Source organism: Podarcis pityusensis (genome assembly GCF_964106645.2).
Source record: "Podarcis pityusensis genome assembly, chromosome: 10".
Taxonomy (NCBI): Eukaryota; Metazoa; Chordata; class Lepidosauria; order Squamata; family Lacertidae; genus Podarcis; species Podarcis pityusensis.
In genome coordinates this window covers 39,231,974-39,250,519 of record NC_138035.1, presented here as the reverse complement: position 1 = coordinate 39,250,519, position 18,546 = coordinate 39,231,974, and the positions used below count along the sequence as shown (strand labels likewise).

General features: G+C 41.0%; 1 long non-coding RNA gene across 2 annotated transcripts; it reads right to left on the bottom strand.

The window, feature by feature from the left end:
- Positions 1-1,601: 1,601 nt before the first annotated feature.
- Positions 1,602-7,338, bottom strand: LOC308486953. 2 transcript variants are annotated; one of them, XR_013991408.1, is made up of 4 exons: positions 7,152-7,338; positions 5,350-5,506; positions 3,052-3,134; positions 1,602-1,784 (listed from the first exon to the last, which is right to left on the bottom strand). It is a non-coding gene; the product is annotated as an uncharacterized lncRNA (long non-coding RNA). The 2 variants fall into 2 exon arrangements; XR_013991409.1 differs by lacking the exon at positions 5,350-5,506.
- Between the last annotated feature and the right edge of the window lie 11,208 nt (positions 7,339-18,546).

Sequence of the window (18,546 nt, the reverse complement as noted above, 5' to 3'; positions counted from 1 at the left end):
AAAAAACACAACCACCCTCAGCTAAATAGTTCTGATTTTAAGTGATGTTCTGTACAGGTGTGAAATACAACTCTAATGGCTTTCCCAGCTGAATTTCATTAATATTGCAGTGAAACCATTTGTGACATTTAGTGTAACATGTATAATGCAGGATTTGAAAAGATGCCTGTCTCTCTTAGGTATGCAACTGTTTTATGTAATCTGGAAACCTGGTGGGAGGAAAGAAGCTGAAATAATTGTAGCTCATTTCCATAATGAATGCTGCCTCAGAGATAATTAAAAGCAAAAACATTTAAAACTTTGCCTACCCCAAATTAATTACTGTGACTCAAAAATTCATAAGAAAGAAATGGTCAATAGTAACTGGCTTTCCCTTGACCTTATTAATGTTGGCTTTTCAGGAATAGATGCAGGTTACAATCCTGAATAAAGCAGTCATGACAAAAGAGGAGTTGGATTCATGTAAATAGCTGGAATGAATGACATTAGCTGGTGAATGACATTAAATGACTGAAGCAAACACTTGAATTCTAGTCTAACTTATTGCTACAAAGGGGTGGTCAGTGGATTCAGACCAGGTTAGAACCATGGAAAGCTGCCATCTTAGATCTGCATCATCCATTGCCACAAGCGCCAGCTGGACGAATCTGTAAATTTTGGGTTCTCTTGGTTTCTCATTTTAAAACTATTTTCAGTTTGCCCCATTTCCACATCGATGGCATCAACTCGCAGGTGGATCCTCTTCCACACAAGGGAAAGGGAAAACCAAATGGACACTGAAATACTTTTCTAAAAAAAAATCAGCTCTCTCCATCTTTTCTTTTTCTTTAGTAGATGGGGGGATTTTCCATTTAAGCATGGCATAACATCTAAAAAAGTTTATTATGGCACAATGAGTCACTCTGAAGTCCAAGTTATTTTCTATCATGGTAGACACTACTTGGGCAAGCTGTAGCAGCAGTACCAAAACAAACAGTGCCCATCTGCTTGAAATAAGGTGGCTGATCAGCTGTCCAGTTTCACAGCCTAGACACCACAGATCCAAGCTTATTTATATGCAGCTGAGTATAGATAGAACACCTAAAGGAATGTTCCTCTTTTAGGTCTTTGAACAGGTAATGTATTATCAAATTGACTAAAAAGCCATATATCTATCCCGTCATTCACAATATGAACTGCAGATCTGGGTACAACAAAAAGCCAAGGGTGGAGTGCAGAGAAATAATCAAACAACAGATTTAAATAGTTGGAAGCAAGGTCACATTTGTTGGTTAACAATAGCCCAGGAGGGTTTGGCTTGGCATTGGGGAAGGATCAGCTTGTATACCCCAGTTGCTGTGTGATGAGTAAGTCATCTGCCTCCAAGTCTGTGTGGCCCAAAGTATGGACCAGTTTTAGGTAACCCTTGGAAACAACTGGGGATGCCCCCATCCAACTTGTCCTCCTCCAAGCTAGGGCATCTGGACTTGGGGCGGCATTCCACATCCCTTAAGGGGATCCAATAATGGGAAGCTGGGAACTGATCTCCACTTTCCCAACTGGAGATCCTGCCCAATGTCAATTCCCACCCAAAAGCTGTATCTAATATAAAAGCAACCTCCTGAATGGAAAAGCTATCTGTATTGTCTTATCATTACAGGGTTTCAGGTACAATTATTATCTGTCACCACAGAATACAATAACATATTTCCCAAGCTAACTTCCACAGTTTCAGAAAGGTCTTAGCAAAGCCATTGCCATGCCTTCAGTTGGTGTAGATGAGGCTGGGCCAGGATCAGGCTGCCCTGTCGAAAGAAAGAAAGATCAGAACCAAATGATTCAGCTTAAAGAAAAGTGGTAGACTTTAGATGAAAGGTCTTTTATTTCCCTTTTGACAGCATTGAGGATCAACCTCAAGGTCACAAATGGTTTGCATGACAATTTTCTCCTTCAGATAATTTTACGAAAAACAGCAAAGCGACAATTTGTATATTTGGTGAGAATAAAACATGGCAACATGGATGTTGTGTCGGGAGATTGTAAATCAGGGGTGGGGACTCTTTGGCCCACCAGATGTTGCTGAACCACAATTCTCATCATTGCTGGTCATTGGTCAGGCTTGCTGAGGATGGTGGGAGTTGTAATTCAGCAACATCTAGAGGACTGAAGATTCCCCACACCTGTTGTAACTTAAGATGCCGGACTAATTCAAATTAAAGTATTGAAACCATCCTGTAGACTTTAAAAAAAAGCAGGTAAAATAATCACCCCCAAATTACCCTAAGATGATGGGCTACTCTGGTGCATGATTCCTACTATAATACAGAAAAGAGCCCCATTAGGACTGGCCTTCATTGCCTTTCATTATCTATTGTGCTACCCCTAGCAAGAGAATTGCATGAGTTCATATGAATGAGAACGCAGTTATTCTGCAGCAACTCCAACCCCATTAAAACTACTGAAGCTGCACCAGGTTTTAACAAAGGTCAATGGAAAAGCTCTCAGTAACTCCAAAGTGCTTTGGATCCAACCTAGGTCTGTATCTAATTTGGCTCAGTTCATTTCAGGTCCAGGCATTTGTTAACACTGCAATTTATAATGCTTGCAGCTCCTGAAAATTCAGACCTTAATCAGTGGCTTTAGCGTCAAATCAAGTCAGAAAATGCAGGAGGGGGCTTGGGAGAATGAATGCTGATAAATATATATATATATATTTCTGATAGCTTGCAGGAAAACAGTGTTATAAATTCCTCCATACAGTTTTTTTCCTTCCTTCCTTCATTTCATACACATAAAAAAACCTTAATTCTGCATTGACACTGAATATATTTAATTTGTAAGAAATGAAGATACCGGGACTGAAAACAGATTAGTATAAGCTTTGTAGGCTGCTTCAGTGCTTCTGCAAATGAGCTACAAGGGTGGTGATTAATCTGGTGCACTTTAACTTTTAAATTTATTCTTAAAATTCAGCTCCTCTTACAAAAAAAGTTTCTTTCCTGTCACTTAAGGCCCTTGAGAAAAGTTTTTCTTTTTTGAAAAACAAATTAATAAAGATTAGCTTTTCCTTACCTTTGTTAAGATAGGAGCCTATCTGCTTCTTTGTTCACGGTTTTTATGCCTTTGCACAGCAAGACAGCTTCATTAGGAATAGCCTACAAAAAAGGAAGTACCTCAGTAATATCAGTCGAATTCTAGGCTTATTTCAGACACTCCCATGCCCTAGCACAAGGTTCAGAACCTGTGGCCCACTCTAATATATGATGTCAGGAACAGGTAAAGGTGTGGCTGGGTCAAAGAGGGCTTACAGGCGCTACTGATCAGCTAGTCAGAGGGTCAGACACAATGGTTGGGTTCTCTTTGAAATGGGGGCTGCAGCAATGGAAGGGATGCGAAAGTTCTGCATACTCTCCATCTAAGTGCAGGTTGCATATATATGTAAACAAACCATATATCATAAAGGCACCACAGTCCCCTCTGTCCCTCATGTTTTCCAGAAGGATACACAAACCCTGGTAAGTGCACCTGGAACCCCTGGAATCTTGCACCGCTCAGAGATTGGGATGGCTTGTAACAATATATACACCCAGGGGCAGCCCTACCATTAGGCAAAGTGAGGCCTAAAGTGGCAGAGTCGCGGGGTCAGAAGCAGCCTCTTGGCTGTTCCTCCTAAGACCTCCAGTCATCCCCTCTGTTGGAAGACAGATCTGAGTGTGCTATGCATCCCGTCCTGGGCTACCTAAACCTGCATTCTATCCCATCACCAGAGTTGAAGTAGGATTCAGCTGCTGCTCTGCGTCTGGAATGGGAAGGGGACACAATCTTGTCCTTTGCTTCAGGCAGCAAGATGTCTTGAGCCAACCCTGTGTATACACGCTACCTAATGTAATTCACAAATAAGGATTCCAAATAAGGACTACATTCAGATCAGCAAATCACTCCAGAATATATTGATCATGTGAGTCTACTTTGCAATATGGACCCAGCAAATGCCTCCTCTGTTCCCAATATAGTATTGCAACAATATTTCCTCAGCATATCCTCTATCTCAGACAAAACAAAAGGAAAACCACATGCACCCTAAAATCTGTGTTCTTATATGGATCATGCTTATTAGGCGTTCACAACAATTAGAGCAGTTGCTCTGGCTTTCCTCCCCTTCTTCTCTTAATTGATGAGTCAAAGCGAAAGTTTCTGTAGAGAGCTTGATTTATTTTAGAGGGAGAATTCAAACCTGAGCATGTGTTGGGAAAATAAATCAAGTAAAGATTTCTTTGTGCTCATTATAAAGCAAGAATAAACCTACAGAGGAGCAAAGTATTTTCCTTTCCTTTCCTTTTTTTTTTAAAAAAGGGGGAATTACACTGTCAGAAATGGATTTTGCATTAAACTGTGCCTACATACACTATGCAACGTCTCAGTTGTGATCACAGCAAAACCTATTATACTGGCCATTATACTGCACCACTTTATTTCGCAGGATCTATTTCTGAATATAAGAGGGTCCCCCCCCCCCTTGCTAACAAAGAGCAAACACTAACAGGGAGAACAATGTCCTAGTAAATATCTCTCACACAAAGTGTCGTTCTCGGCTTCTTTTCTGTGAGCCTCTGTGGCACACAATGAATTATGGTAATCCTCAATGTTCATTTAATTCTTTCAACAGGAAAAAAAAACCTTCTGAGGCCAACATCGATATTACCGCCTACACTTGCCACTCAGAAGTGTTTGCCCATTGAGTTGATAGAACGGTAATTCCCAGACTAGTGTGCCATGTCATGTACCAAGGAAATGTGAGACCAGAACATGCATCCACAGAGGAAGCATTCTGCTGCAGCCTTTTTCAGACACCCTACCACCTACCACCACCAACGTACATGCCCCCAATGCTGGTATGCTCCAGATTGTAATGTGAAAGTAGGCAAAGGATAAGATAATGCTCCCTCCCATTTTGTTTATAGAATCTGATTTGCTTACATCTGTTTTTAAATTTATTACCTAAGTTTTATTGTGTTTTGTTGCTTGGGGTACTTTAAATAACTTTTAAATGTTTTGACTTAGTTTTTATTTTATTTTCAATGGTATTTTTTATCACAACAGAGTTTGCCAGGCATAGGCAAACTCGGCCCTCCAGATGTTTTGGGGCTACAACTCCCATCATCTCTAGCTAACAGGAGCAGTGGTCAGGGATGATGGGAATTGTAGTCTCAAAACATCTGGAAGGCCGAGTTTGCCAATGCCTGATGTTTGCCATCCTGAGCTCCTTTGGAAGGAATTTAATAAATCAATAAAATCAATGAAGATCCAGAGTCACTTCTGTCAGTGACTTGTCAGTTCAAGAGATCAGGGTATGGAAGGAGTGGATCTTACATTCGGGGGCAAAAAGGTTATCTTTATCCAAGCCTTTGGAAAATCAAGCATATGGACCAGACTTCAATGTTCAGGCAACTGCTTCAGAACTTCTTCAGTATCTCATTCTGTAGTAGGTGAACTGCTGCAGGACCCCTGGAGATCTCTTGAAGTGAAGCTATAACGAAATCATTAGTTTCCTTAACAGTATTTCCCTTTCCTTCATCTCATTTGAAAGACATGAAATCTATTCTTCTTTAGGCTTTCTACAATTTATTTTTTTTGCTAAAGGATTTAAAGAATTATGCTCTCAAATCAATACTCTCTCTTTTGAGCATCCTGCCAATAATGCATTCTTCTTTTATGAAGGAAGCGATCAAATCTGAGCTCACAACGGAAAGACTCACCCAACCATCTTTGGGATTTCTTTCAGGTGGTTAGCTCAGTCTTAAAATGCTCATTGTTGCCATTATAGGTGGTAGATTTTTAAATCAAAGACTCCTAACAGGTCACCATGCGACCATTACAAATACTTGATCTCTATTCTCTTTCAAGTGTTGCTAGTATAAGGGATAATGATAATAAAAAATGATGGAAAACTAAGGTAGCTTGAGGATGTGCTTTTAAAAATACTAAATCTAGCCATTCTCTGGGCAGTAGAGATATACAAGTTTTTCTCCATCATTAAAGGGTCACTTTATCAATAGACCTAACCTGGGTAGGCTGGTTATTTCTTTTAGGACAGCAGATAATGGTCTTCCATCAATGAAAGAATTCCTTCCATCAGAGGAACATCCCTTCCTTCAGAAAAAGTGAATCTTTGATCAAACCATTATCTTCTGTAGCTGCAGATACGGAAGGGATCAACCATGTGACCAGGTTTAAATGTGAGCCTAATAAATCAGGAGTTGCATGCCCAGATGCTGTGTGCCCAATACCCCTTTGATGCTGTATATGTAGAAACTGAAAGGACCACAGTACAATGTCACTTTGGTTCTAATTAGGCCACAACTTTTTTGATGACAGATGTAAGTTTTGGCTTAGGCATTGAGGGTCTCCTGTATTAACCAGCCCGCCTGCTGGAAGATTTTCTGGGGGATCAATCCTGATATAGGGTTGACCTAAGACAGGTATCAAACCATGACAGGATCACCACCTTGGGGAGTGCTATGGCCCTTAGCCTTCTCCTGGGCATATGGACAGAAGCGCCTCGCCCTAGGATTCCTTTAACTGGATACCCCATTTCCTTGGAGGATAAGACTTTAACTGCCCCCTTCTGTCCTTGACTAAAGATGATGAAGAAGAAGAGTTTGGATTTGATATCCCACTTTATCACTACCCGAAAGAGTCTCAAAGCAGCTAACAATCTCCTTTCCCTTCTTCCCCCACAACAAACACTCTGTGAGGTGAGTGAGGCTGAGAGACTTCAAAGAAGTGTGACTGGCCCAAGGTCACCCAGCAGTTGCATGTGGAAGAGCGAGGAAGCGAACCCGGTTCATCAGATTACAAGTCTACCACTCTTAACCACTACACCACACTGGCTCTCTTACTCAGTGCCTTATTTACCAAAGTTGTGATGATTGCTATGAGGTGGGGGGTGGGATCCAGACAAGCCCAATTAGTCTGAATGAGAAATTCCTCCCTGGCCTTGAATACAGCAACTGATAGTTCCATAGAAAGGCCATAGAAAGGCCATACTAAGGACACTACCCCCTCCGTTGGGTGGGTGCTAGCCATGCAACAAGGGAGGGTGGGTGGAAAATCCAAAGGTCACCGCAATGTTGGGTGAGGAGGCAGGCCTAATTGAAGCCTGGGGAGCAGACCTGAGTGAAGACTCCAGCCTGAGTTGCAGTTAGCTCTGCCCTGCCTCCAGGCCCGCCTGTGATTGGCCAATTTTCAGGTGAGCCAAATTCAAATCCCCTTGACCTGCAAAAGAGAACATGACATCTCCCACTGGCCATTGAGACTCCACCTGAGGAGCCTGACAATGGCAGCAGGGCAGCACCATGGCACAACTGTCACCTCACAAAGGATGGAGACAGGACATGCAACCTATTATCATGATTATCAAATTTGTTGTCGTTGGCTCTGAGAATTCTAGGCCAGGGGTCAGCAAACTTTTTCAGCAGGAGGCCGGTCCACTGTCCCTCAGACCTTGTGGGGGCCTGGACTATGGGGGGGGGGTGAATGAATTCCTATGCCCCACAAATAACCCAGAGATGCATTTTAAATAAAAGCAAACATTCTACTCATGTAAAAACAAAAAACAAAAAAACAGGCAGGTCCCACAAATAACAAAGAGATGCATTTTATATAAAAGGACACATTCTACTCATGTAAAAACACGCTGATTCCCAGACCGTCCACGGGCCAGATTTAGAAGGCCTTAGTTTGCCTGCCCATGTTCTAGGCTGTCTGCGATGTGTTCCCCAAATTAACTTTAGCAAATAAGCTAATTCAAATACACTTTATTGAATGCATGCTCCCAGGCACTGTGTTGTTGCACCCTTCCTGACTTGAAGCAGACTCAGGTCAGGCGTTCTCTGCTAAATTATTGCAGCTACAAACACCATGGGAACTGTACGCAAACGCTCTCTGTAACCTCCAGAGTCAACCTGCAAAATGGGTCAGATCCCCTGGAACAGAACTAAACGTATCTAATCCTTAGGTTCAGTCTAATCCATTAAGATAAACCTCATTAGTACTAATCCCTTTTACTAATTACAAAAGTTCCTTAAAGCTTTAAGATTGCATTACAGATAGGAGGACATATTAATTATACCCATGTGACTCCATTTACCCACATGAAATCCACCAAATTGCTACTTTGGTCTAAAGCAAAAAATGATAAACCAAAATTAATAAGTATAAGAAGTCAACTAAACTAAATAATCTTAAATTAACACTGCAGTTATACTGACCATTGCTTTCAACATTAATAAAAAGCAACAGTGTTCTTCATGGGACGCGGGTGGTGCTGTGGGTTAAACCACAGAGCCTAGGACTTGCCGATCAGAAGGTCGGCGGTTCGAATCCCCGTGACGGGGTGAGTTTCCATTGCTCGGTCCCTGCTCCTGCCAACCTAGCAGTTTGAAAGCACGTCAAAGTGCAAGTAGATAAATAGGTACCACTCTGGTGGGAAGGTAAACGGCGTTTCCGTGCATTGCTCTGGCTCGCCAGAAGCATCTTAGTCATGCTGGCCACATGACCCGGAAGCTGAACGCCGGCTCCCTCGGCCAATAAAGTGAGATGAGCACTACAACCCCAGAGTCGGTCACGACTGGACCTAACGGTCAGGGATCCCTTTACCTTTAACAGTGTTCTTGAATTCTGATGGCCATCGAGATTTAGATTACCTATAATTCTTGGGTGAGCTGAGAGTTTGTTTGGACTGTGGGTGAAAACCTGGAGGCTGAGAAGGAGTGTGTGTCAGAAGGAAAAGGAATTGGTATGAGTTTATATCTATTAGTAAATTTGTATTAATGTAGCATTTTTATATGTATTTTTGCAATATTTTGTTTAAGTTATCTGATGTTGCTACCATTTTTTGTACACCACTTAGAAAATATATTTTTTGTAAACTGCTTTTTAATATATTAAGTGGTATAGAAATCAAATAATCAATCGCAGGCATTGAATTCTAGACCTTCTGGTACATCAAGCACTTTACCAATGAATGGGTTGCATGGCAGATCAGCACTGAATGCCTTGCACTTCATTCTAGCCTTGCTGAAAAACCACATCATATACTTCTAATTTATGTTGCATTTATCATTCAGTCATTACAACTCTCTCATACAAATAAAATGTTAGATGTCTCTTGAAGGGGAGTGCGAATCATAGCACTGTCCTCCCAAAATAAAATTGATCTGTATTCATTTGTCTTCATAATTCATAGTAGTGATTGGGGGAGTTCTTCATTTTTATTTTTCACAGTGTGAGAACAAATGGCTCATTAATTTTAAGCACATCAGTCTGCAATCCATGTCAGATAGAATAATGACTGACATTATATAGAACACAATGGACTGAATGTACAAATATAATTTCCCTGCATTCATCCGTGTTTGCATAGGGAAAACTTTTAAGAACCAACTGATGAGAGAGGTGCGTAATTTAGCAGAGGCAGGAAGAATGGGTGATGGGTACAGATATGGGCAACTCTGGGTAGAGTGGATGTTTTGTAAAAAGACATGGCTTGAAATGTCCAAGACATTAGCATCTAGCAGAATGTCCACCATGTAGGTAGATGTGTAAACCCTTCTTACCTAACACAGAGAGCTCTGGAGATTCTATGGATGTCTGCATTCTCTGAATGTTTAAAGTCACAGTGCACAACTGCATCCCTGCAGGATGCCTGCCACTGTAAGGACACTCAATCCTGTGTCAGACAGACTCAAAGGTAGAGAGTAGCCTTTGCTTTCACCACAGCACTGTTAATGGCAGCCATTCGGTTGTGACATCATTGAGTACCAAGCCACCTGTTATCTACAGATTCCTAGACTGGAGTGCTGAACTTGCCCACACTGGTGAACGATGGAGCTGGTGGAGTGGAATGGGGTGCTGCAAATTTGCATGCATAGATAGATAAAGAGATCTGAGAATACATTGTACCATGTCTGATCTAACAGGAATGGTCCTGTTCAGGGTTCTAGCTAGCAAGCCATATGCTTTCCCACTTACTTCCTTACCCACCTCCCCTTTCTCCAGCTGACACTATTTCCTGGGTTGTTCTCTCTCTACACCCCCTCCCCAATCTATTTCTCCATACCTGCATACCCCCCAAGCATGCCAATACTTTCTTTCATTTCTCAACTGATATCAACAATGTTGGCAAAAAGAGAGAAATTGTGGATGTATATGCTAGACACTTTAACACTGCATAACGTCAGTCTGGAGGCAAGCCTTTCTGGACAGCCCATCATCAAAACCATATAACTGCCAGGTTGGAAAGAGCATAATTTCATTTGTATCAGAGCAGCTCATGAAGGCGGAAGCAAAAACATTTTTCAACGTCAAAAAATACTCCATTTTGTTAATCATAGCCACATGTATATTATTTTCATTACCACTCCAAGCTTGTGGGAAGTGTTGTTTGATATAACAAAGCTGTCATCCTATACGACCTGAAGTTGCTATTAGGGGAAGTGATGGGTTTGACCATATGCTTTGATTTGTATATAACCTTTATATAGAGGATATATAGTGGGATGGCCAACTAACACGGCCAGTTAATATATTCATGCAAGGGCTTTTGACCTAATGCTCACTAGTGGTGAGAAAGAATTGCATGGAAAGCACTATCTTATTAAATTGATATCATTAAATCAGTCAGATGAACTTATCCAAAAGAAGCGGTGGGCTTTCCATTTCCAATGGTGTAGGGAGATCTTGGCTGAAATCCCATATATAGTTAGACTGTTTAAATTCAGTTGAAGTCAATAGTAGTGAAGTGTCATCCCTGTGCACAGGATGGTCGTTCTTGAGGGCATTTCTATCATTCCGCTGCTACCAAATGAGCCTCTTAACTAACATAAGGCAAACCTTCCCCATTAATGCTTGATTGAGAATTATATGCTTTCCAAAAGTTTTCTATGACAATGTCAATGTACATTTATTAGGAGTGGAGCTTTGGAAGTCGTTGAATGATCTTGCAAGTGTTTGAGATTGCAGCTCCAGGAAAAAGGTTGAGGGGCTGCAATACATTGAAATCCATTCTCAACATATTATGTCAATGACATTTCTGAAACTGCTGTAAATATTTGGGTTGCCCTCCCACACCCACCTACTCCACTCAACCATTTTGTAGAGTAACCATTCACAGGTTTGCATCATTTACGGGAAGGAAAATGCTCAATGGCCCTGGAATAATTGTATGCTACTTCTAAGATAAAAGGAATGTTTCCTTAAGATAAATGTGACATCCTTCGTATTTTTCTACTATCAATATTTGCTGCCCAAGTGAAGAAAGAAACTTGAATAAGCATGTGAGAGGGAATGTAAATAAGAATATTGCATGCATTTTCTTAATATACTCAGAGATATCATCCATGAAGCTGCTTAGTTAGCAAAATTCTATCAGTTTCCTGCATAAAAATGGCATTAAAAAGCTATAAAGGCAGCTGTTTTCAGGAAACTAAGTCTTTATAGTCCCAAGCTGGAGATACTCTTGCACACCCCAGCATTAATAGTCATGTTTTGTTACTTAATTTAGAGCAAGCAACAACATAATGTAGTGTGACTAATGCAGCCTGACAGTAAAACATTGCCCGCCTCCCCAAAGTCCATCACCTGGAAAATGTGGAAATCAAAGCAATTTTCTAAAAACAAAGGTTAAATAAATCAAACTTTCAAAAGGAGAACACAAGGAAAGATTTGCATTTAAAAATATTTATTCGATACTATCTTTGTTTTTAAGGACAATGATTTACTCTAGTCACTATGAAATCAATCAATGGCATCAGATTCAGTGCCCAAGCCAAGTATGATGGCAAAATACTAATTGCCTGAGTCATCAGTGATTTGTACCCAGACAGCAATGATGCACAAATGTCCTAGACTGGAAGCAGCCTCCCCAGAGCCGCAAAACTTTGAGTCTGTGATGGTATTGTTCTCCATATATAAATCTAAAACACCCAGAACACATCAACCTATATTAGCAAATCTTTATAATGTGGTTTGTGAAGGAGCAAAATTCAGTGTAATGCTTCTACACGTAAGGATTTTCTCATATAGGTCAGAGTGTTCTGAGTGCTTTAGATTAATATATTGAAAATAAGACCATCAAAGATTAATAGTTTTAGAGCTCTGGGGATGTTGCCTCCTACTCCACCAAGTGCCTGAGCTAATGTATCCCATAATTGATGATGGAGTACAACATAGGCATCATATGTTTTTAATTTCTCATCACTTAGGAAAATTGGGATTATGCAACAATATTGTTTATAAAATAGGTAATTAAAGCCAGAATGTGACCTCGTCATTTCAGACTATTTAAATTTTATGTTCTCAGCATCTAAATATGCTTTATCTCTAATCCAACATATTCTGATACTATAAAATCCCATTCTTTTTACAAGGGGCATCAGAGTTTAAAGGGCCCCATGAGTAATTAAGACACTGCCAGAATTCTTTTGAAAGGTTATCCTTGTTAAACTACAACCCTCGGTATTATTTTCACCAAAACCGTTTTTTAGAGCTTTACAAAGTAAGATATAAAACTATGCACCATCATTTGCAATATAACATCAAAAACAGGAAAAAACTTGTTGTAAGTTAAAAGTGGTGTATATCAGAGTGAGAAAGTATAGATTGACGGCTGATTGATTGTTCTGAAACCTTGGCCTACCTGGCAGCAAGTCAGTATGACAAGTCCAAAGTTCAAAGTCCAAGGGCTAATCCACATAAGCAAAGTCCAAAGATCAGGAAACTCAGTCCAGAGTCGATCCAAGTAGCCAAGTCTGAAGTCAGCAGTCAGGATACAGTCCATAGTCAAACCTGAAGCACAGTCCTGTTGAGGTCCAGGAGCATCCAAGTCAAGGACCATCAACATGGTCAATGGAGCAAACACAACAGTTTAGCTCTGCATCCCTTTTGTAATTTGCATGCTGATAGCAGAATCTGGGCTTGATGAGGCATGTGACCCTCACCTGTTCTCAGCCTACTCCAGCTGAGGAACCACACACTTCCTCCCAGAGCTAGCAAGTCCCACCTGGACAGCTAGTGAGCTAGTGAGCTGGGCTATGGGCCCTTGCCTGCCTCAGCCTCCCAGAGCACCATTCCCACTGCTTCCTACACATCAGAGACTGCCATTCATGGATACAGGGGCCCCTCAGGCTCCAACGATGGGTCCTGCCGCTCTGGTTCCTGCGCACTGGTCCCCATCTCCTCTCCATGCTCCATCACCATGTGAGTACTTCCTTCCCCATCCCCTGCTTGTCCCAGTCCTGCCTACATCCCTTGCTGGGATCATCTTCCTCTTCTTCCTCCTTCCCTTCATCCTGCCAGTTCCTGACACTGATTAAGAGACAGACAGACCATTATAAATGAAGCTTCCAAATAATCATCAAGGGCAGACCTATGTATAATACATACATTACAATAATCCAGAAAGTCTTTTGCCAGAGCATGGGCCATTGTGGCCAGGCTATTTCTATAAAGGTATAGCCATAACTGGTGAAGCAGCGCACACTGCAAAAAGGCATTCTTCACCACAGGTGCTACTTGAGTCTTAATCAACAAAGCTGGTTCCATCACATCAATGCATTGAATCCAGACTTGCCTTCCATGATCAGAAAAGCTTCTAGTGCAGGCATAGGCAAACTCGGCCCTCCAGATGTTTTTTGCCCACAACTCCCATGATCCCTAGCTAACAGTCAGGGATGATGGAAATTGTAGTCCCAAAACATCTGGAGGGACGAGTTTGCCTGTTCCTGTTCTAGTGTCCATGGAAGGCTTTTGAGCTAATGGGAGAAACCCATTGGTGGAGTAGGATTTCTACCTACCTACCCCTGCAGACCACCTTTAACACTGTTCCAGGATGTTGTCCATCTCCAGTGTGGCAGGTACTGCTGGGGGCTGAAGGGGTAGAGTGAAATCAGCAAAAGTTGCCCTCACCCTTCTGAGAGGATGCTTCCACCAATGGCAGCAAAGGCTAGATCCAATCCAATATAAATGCAGATGGAAGCCTTGCAGACTTTCCAGGTGGAAATGTGCTCACCAAATCACACAAAGAAAATAGCTCCTGCCTTGAGCGTCACTTTTTAAGTTTAGACTTTTTCTCTGGTTAAGGTGAAAAATGAGATAAGCCGCATTGAAAGCAGGAGGTGAGAGTAGCACCCTTAATGTGCTCTGCTTTGTCTGTTGCTCAAACATGTTAATGTGATGCTTCCTGAAAATATGGAAATTAATTTCCTAAATGATCCTATTGCCTCTGCCAGAGCTGGAGTGGATAATTACTCTTTGGAGCCTTTCGTTTTTGTGAGATAATGCTAACAACTCTCTTGTGCAATATGATGTATCCGTACACTTCAGTCTCTCCCTTAAGTCAAGTACCTGACACATGGCCTACGATGTTGCAAATCTCATCCAGGTCATTATTCCCATTAAACACCTCAAAATGCCACCTGCCTTACCCAGGAGAAAAACTAGTGAAAGTTTCCCCTTGTAAATATCTGCAGCAGCAAGCTATATACAAAAAGAAAGAGATCACCTTTTACAAGATACTCAAGTAAAAGCTGTTATTTATTTTGTTGCTATCTTGGATCTTCACTGTAAGCACCAGGGACATCCAATAAAGATAGAGAACTGCAACGCAGAGTTGTCTGAGGCCCATAAAACACCCAAAGGTGATAAATTTCATTGACTTACCTGGCGCATTGGTCTGGCTGGTGACTGCAAATCCTCTGTTGTTTATCAAATAAATAGCATGCCATTAGGCAAAAACATGCAAGCCAGCTCTGTAATTGCTCTTTTCAGCAGGTGGCATTGATATCTTATAGACAACCTTTCCATCAGTACAGACCATGAGCATAAAGAGGTGGAGATATTTGCAGTAACACAGGAGAATCAAGCAAGTCCATTTCTGTTTGATTAGATTAGTAACAGGACCAACTATCTGTATTCACCAAGTCTTCTGAACACAGAACTCAATACTTAGTTCTGAGAGCAAAATTAGGGGTGGGATGGGAGAATACCTCAGTCTTTACTATTTATTTTAAAAGGCAAAGTCACAAACTAGAAGAACATAACTTATATTTTCTTTGTTTTTGAAAACCATTAAGTACTGTTTTGGTATTTGTGTTCTACTCAGAAGTCCCATTGACTTCGTTGACTCCCATGTGTGTATAGCATTGAAACCAGAAGAAGAAGCGTATCCACCTGCATCGTTCTGCCTGGACACTGAGGTCCAGGGCCGAGGGCCTTCTGGCGGTTCCCTCGCTACGAGAAGCCAAGTTACAGGGAACCAGGCAGAGGGCCTTCTCGGTAGTGGCACCCGCCCTGTGGAATCCCTTCCTACCAGATGTCAAAGAGAAAAATAACTACCAAACTTTTAGAAGACATCTGAAGGCAGCCCTGTTTAGGAAAGCTTTTAATGTTTAATAGGTTATTGTATTTTAGTGTTCTGTTGGAAGCTGCCCAGAGTGGCTGGGGAAACTCAGCCAGAGGGGCAGGATATAAATAAATTATTATTATTATTATTATTATTATTATTAACCTAATGAATGAGATGAAGGGTTGCATCCTACCACGAGACCCCAAAAAGACTTTTACTCAAGCCTGGTAAATGTCACTGATCTAAAAGTGACTGTGAATTTAATCCCCAATACTGCTTCATGTATATCTGCTTATTGGAAGCAAGCCACAGATCCAGTAGTTTTGGAATCTCACAGTGGTTTGGAATGCTACTGTTTGATAAACTTGGCACATATCAGAAGGAGGAGAAATAGATAACATGCACATAATTGTGTGGGCTTTCATACTGTTCCAGAATAACATATTTTATAATAGCATCCAACCATATATTATGTTTTCCTTATTATACTGGCTTTGCATACATAGTTGATATTTTCTACTTTTATTTTATTTCTTTAATTGGGAAACATTACACTAAACTTGAATAGATGGCACACATTAAACTGTGTCTATATAACTAAAATCTAGTTCTAAGTTTGTAGTATCTTTCTTTTCTTTTCATTCAAAGCTAGCATTCTCCTGAGCATGGGTATTCCTTTTATATTCTAATGAATTGTTCACATTGCACATCACTCTGTAAAGGTCAATGTGACAAATAATTAAAACTGCAATTATGCACAATGCACATTATAATTAGCTTTTTTCAAATAAATAAGAATGTGTCACAACACACACACACACAAATATATATGCAAATCAGAAATGGTCCTTCTAATAATATTGTATGACCGAAAGACAATTAGAGTTCTTTTTTAAATTCCATTCATAAATATAGCACTTTTAAAAAAACCAAACCATTGATGATTATCTAATATGTTTGTGCAATACATTTGTAAATATATAGGAAGAGAGATCTCAGGAATAAAGATACAAATATATTTACCCCAATTGCATCACCATAACAACTGAGTTTGGAGAAATAGTTAATTAAGGAGTACCAGCAGGGAAATGCTGACCTCAGTTCACATCTGGGAGTAGAAGACAGCAATAAGATGTAGCCATAGAAATATGTCACAAAACCCCACTAGCAAATAAGTAAGGTGCAGATGCCAGCAGTCATCAGAATTCCTAGGAACCAATGCAATTAAACAAGAGGCATCTCCCTAATAAATGTTGCCTTTATCAAGCAGGTTTTGTTGTGTTTTTAACAGAGGAGCCCCATCCTTGGGGATATTGTCTACACTTTTCCCCATCCGTCTCTGTCCAATGTTTCCCACTTCTCGAATTCATCTGCAGTCATCTAATGATGATCTGCTGAAATCCCCCTGTGGCTTGCAAGCAATTAAAAGAGAATTAGAACAAATAGGTTTTTAGGGCAAGCTCAGTCATCATGTCTCAGACTTAAAGCTGCCTTGGAGAGTATTTCTGATGCAGATGAGGCTTTTGTGGAGCTGGGTCAGGAGGACAGCCAGGGGAAGAAGGTGCTGCTAGCTGTCTGATGAAAAAGGATTTCATGCCTGTCTCATCCTGTGGGTTCAAACTTCTCAAAGAACGAACTAGAAGCCTCAACTCCATCACTTTTCCAGTCACCCAAGACTGCTCACACCCATCTGGCAGAGGATACAGAACTTCTGATTTTTTTAAGCTAAACTTACAGCCGGGACTGAGGCTTTGGACACCTACTGGACCTGGGCCACAACTGCCATCATCCATGGCTACGCTGGCTGAGGCTTATGGCACTTAGAGCCCAACCCCATCTACACAGGTTCCCTGTTCCTGGTTTAGGTGTTTAACTGAGCTCTGCCGCTTCTTCACCCTGCTTCACCCACCCTTAGCTGTTTGGACACTTGATCTCCCTGCTGCTGGACTCACATCAAAGGCCAATCTTCTCAAGGCCTAGGTGAACAGCACCTCACAAGCATGCAACTTTGTTAGAACATAACATCAGCATGTCCTACTGAACTACAAAGCAAACCTGTAAAGGGCAAAGCAGTTGGCAAGCAGGAATGACAGGACAGCCATGTGTCCTACTTCACAGAGGCAGTCCTTTGTTGTGAAAGCATGCCATCCAAGTGTGGGTAAAAGCTAAGGAAGAATAAAAAGGATGATCAGGGACCTTGAAATTGGCTATCAACCATGAACAGTACCAGATCAGCAGATCAAGCAGGTCCACAAGGCACCTGGTGCCTTTCCCGCTATGGCAGGATGCATTGAATTTATATTTAAATTATAGTAATTATTTATTAATTTGCATAAACATTAACATATGCAGATGGATGTCCTCTGTTGTGATTTTGCAAATGCTCTCTTCTTTTTCCATGGCAAATTGGTAACCATAAACAAGGATGCAATCTAATTTTAGAAAACGGGAGAATAAGAAATTTTTTTTGCAGGGAGAAACACATATGATAGATAACTGAATGCATGTTTATTGTGATGCAAGTACTTTATACGCTATTCTGCACCCCCTGTGCTTACAGCGGGGGTATAACAGGCATTTGCTTATAGACGAGCAGCTTTATTATGCTTTTTTTTTAATTGCACTGGTGCTTGCTCCAAGAAAGAAGAAAAACAATGCAAAGGCTGTCATTGGCCTGGAAGCAAACCCATCTGGTGAAGTCATGAATGACTGAGTTTAACAGCAGTACCTACTGCTAATCAGTTTTGCAGCCAATTGAGAAAGCTAGTGAAAATTCATTGAAGAGACAAAAACCGACCTTAGCCTTTTGCAGAATGGTGGGCTGCTGAAGGTAAATATCAACCTTCCCACCACCACCCATCACCCCACTATGCAAGACACTCTATTCACCCAGCCCTTTGGGTCAGCCTCCTGGGCCATGAAGTTCCACTGCCTATCAATAGTTTCTTGGTCATTGTGCGTTGTTTCATTACTCTGCCGTTTCATTATGCATCACATTTTTGCAAGAGATTACTGAGATTACTTTTAGTAATGAAGAACAGGCAAGAACCATGTTTTGAATGAATGAATAGAATACCTATGTGATGAAAGTACAACAGAAATTGTTTGAGAGCCTAAGAAAAGAGAGAAAGAGATTCTTTATGATTTCAAGTACACTCTGTGTC